This window comes from Dinoponera quadriceps, unplaced genomic scaffold, assembly GCF_001313825.1.
Source record: "Dinoponera quadriceps isolate SergipeBrazil2010 unplaced genomic scaffold, ASM131382v1 scaffold1742, whole genome shotgun sequence".
Classification (NCBI taxonomy): Eukaryota; Metazoa; Arthropoda; class Insecta; order Hymenoptera; family Formicidae; genus Dinoponera; species Dinoponera quadriceps.
The window spans coordinates 106,412-109,855 of NW_014555803.1; positions in this window are offsets into that span (position 1 = coordinate 106,412).

Below are 3,444 nucleotides of genomic sequence, written 5' to 3' on the forward strand. Positions count from 1 at the left end.
TCCACGAAACCTAAATGTCTCTGATTTTCCTGCATGCGTTTGAAGCGCTGCGATTTACCCGAACTACCGTAAAATCGTACAATTTGGAAGTGAAAAAGATAAGAAAAATGAGGAAATATTACTTAAAGAAATCAATGTTAGAAGGCCGTAGTTGATTGTCAAAAATTTCTTATCCAAATTTATTAAATTATACGGAATATTTAATATTGTATTACTGGGAATTCATCAAGATGTGAGTGCAGAAAATGTAATTTCAAATTCATTAAACAACCTAGTTTTTCAAAGTTTTTTACCATATTTTTAACGATTTTTTTATACTGTGGACTTTTTGTATTTTCCAAAAAATTTTGTGCCACGTCTTTGAAACTGAGCCAAGCTCCTTTCTCAAGTCCGTTCATTTTACTAGTAAAATTTTCATCTTTGAACATCGTACGAATCTGTGGTCCGTCAAATATTCCTTCCTTTACTTTTGGCTCAGAAAGATTTGGAAACTTCGATTGGAGATATCGAAAACATTCATCTGTTTTATCTAAAGCTTTAACGAACTGCTTCATTAGACCAAGCTTTATGTGAAGGGGAGGAATAAGAATTTTTGATGGATCCACTAAAGACTTGTGAATGATGTTATATGAACCAGTGGTTAACGATGATCTTACAGGCCATTTTTTTTGTTTTTAATGCTTTGCTCTATCTCTACTATCCCACAAACATAAATAGCAAGGATGTTTAGTGTATGTAATGTAGATAAATTTCCAGACAACCTAGGAGATTTTAGCGAAGAACAAGGTGAACGCTTTCATCAAGACATAAAAGTAATGGAAAGTCGCTATCAGGGAAGATGGGACGAACATATGATGGCAGATTTCTGCTGGAATCTGAAGAAAGACGTACCAAAGAGAAAACGTAAGACATTGCATCGATCTTTTGAGGAGAAAAGAACTCGATATAGTTCGAAAAAAGAGAAAGACTAAAATGAGAAGAGAAAGACTAAAACTACAAATCTGTTATTTGCTTTTTATTTATATACTTATTTATTTATTTATGGAGTATCTAGTTAGCCTTCTACTAAAATTCAATTTTTTGCCATAACGACTCACACAACAGAATTGTTCAAAATACATCACAAGGATATCCTAAAAACATCACGATCTTATATCTTTAGGATATCCCTACGATGTAATTTGGACATTTCTGCTATATGGGAAAATCATATATCATTATATAAAAAAATCGCGCAAATTTCGTATTAAAAAATATCAATCATCGTAATCTTTATTTTTTGAAAAAATCACAAAATGGTAGAGGACTTCTTTTATTTACCTCAATCCGTTTTACGCCCTTACAAAACTTGTTAGTCCGGGACATTTTATATATAATACTATTTATATTTTTTAAAAAATTTCACTCACCGAAAATTATACCTTAATTTTCGATCGCAAAAGACTAAATACAAAATTACGAGAAATCTATAAAACTATATTCGAGCTGATTCTGCTTGGTCTAAACTATTAAATGGAGGCATAATACAACTCATATAGCACAAATGTTCAATAGACATCCTTGAGACGTCCCAGAAATGTCCGAACATCTCTGGATCTGATATCTCTAAGATGTTTTTGAACATTTGTACTAAATGGGAATTAACAATATAATAAATATATGTATTAAATAATTATATTTCAATTTTATATATTTTAGACAAAAAAATATAAAATTTACGAGGAATATAACAGTGGCGGCTCATAGCGGAGACTTTAGAATTAATTAAAAGTTCTATCCAGGAAACAATTTAGTTAAGTTTCAAACCTTATTTAGCTCAGATTCAAACCACTTAGTAGAGATTCGAACTCCATGTTATTCGAGTTTTCTGTGACAGCAGACGTTAGATGGCGGCAGGCAAACCGTTAGCCAACCGTTCTCGAATTCAGTGAATCGGTTATCACAACCTGATGCGGTGGGATTCGTTACTTATTATTAGTTCTCAAGTTTTCGTTACGAGACGCCACCGTTTCTACTGACAAATCAAGATCGTAATATGACTCAGCCGCAGAATAGACGCATCTTTTATTCTCAAGTTTTACGACACAACAGCTTAGAAAAGGCATTTACTTCAATGTGATGTAATTCAACGGTAAATCAAGTGTTTTTTTTTATTCTTAACTTTTCGACAAGTCAAAAACGTTCTTATTTTCCAGTAGTGCAAATCAACGATTTAATTTTTACTTTCGCAATTTTACTTCCGAAAAATACAATTCAACTGAGCAAGTTATACTATATGCAAAACGTAAAATATGACTTTCTTCGATCGTGAAAAATACGTAAAATTCAACGAGCTGTAACTTCAGCAATGAGACGGCTCGAAAATTTTGTGGATGCTGACAGTTCCCGCGCTGACTATACGCATTTGCTTAAACATTCAAATATCGACAATATCAGGAACCGAGTGCCACTGCACTTAGGAAAAGAACGATTGATGTCATAGATCGGGCGATCGCTCACTTCAAATAATGTGATTGAACGACGGCATATAACGCAGCCGAACGGAGCAAATTAGATTCGTAATTACAAGTAATATAGCTTCATGACGGGCTCTTTATTCTTCACCGACGCGATCGAACAACAACGATGTACCTTTGCTGTTATCCGAAAGAAAGTAACACCGATTAATATAATAGATGAGGTAATCCTCATTTGTTCCCTCGCACAATTTATTCAATAATATTTCACATGAGCCGCGATGGAACGCTGCATATCCACGTTCCACGTCCATATTTAGGATATCGATGCATCGATGCATCGGTTCGTCAGATTTCGTATAAGCTCGTGATATGTTTGCAAGAAATTATTCTTCATCATTACAGGGTCTGTTGGATCGCATGGATTTCTTGGATTACCCAGATTCCTTGGCGAGTGTGGAATTCATTGCGAACAGATCAGTCCGATCGATTGATTTCTGTTTGGACTCGTTGATTCGACGTTCTGCTGCTACATATTCGTCATATACATTACAACCCTTCAATCTCGCATGTAGCCGTAATTATACATTATACATGGTGAGTAAATAAAAAAAAGAAAAAAAACTACGGATTACGTGCAAATGCGTTTGCGAGCGTAAACTTTAAATATACGCGAACAACCTATATCGCGTACTCGAGTATTTACAAATATGCGTATGAACGTGCGTGCGCGTAATACGTTACATAATGCACAGTGAATATTACATAAATATACATGGACGTGCGAGAGAATTTCCCCTTTCCCTCTCTCTCCCTCTCTCTCTCTCTTTACACGAGATCGGATATCCTGTAAAACATATTACCTAGACACGCGCGCGTGGCATACCTTACGATCTTCCACAGGAAAAAAGGACTCAGTTCCAGCAATTGAACAGGGACGAAGACGAAAACTCGGTGACAAGAATCGAAAACTTGCCGACGAGAAATA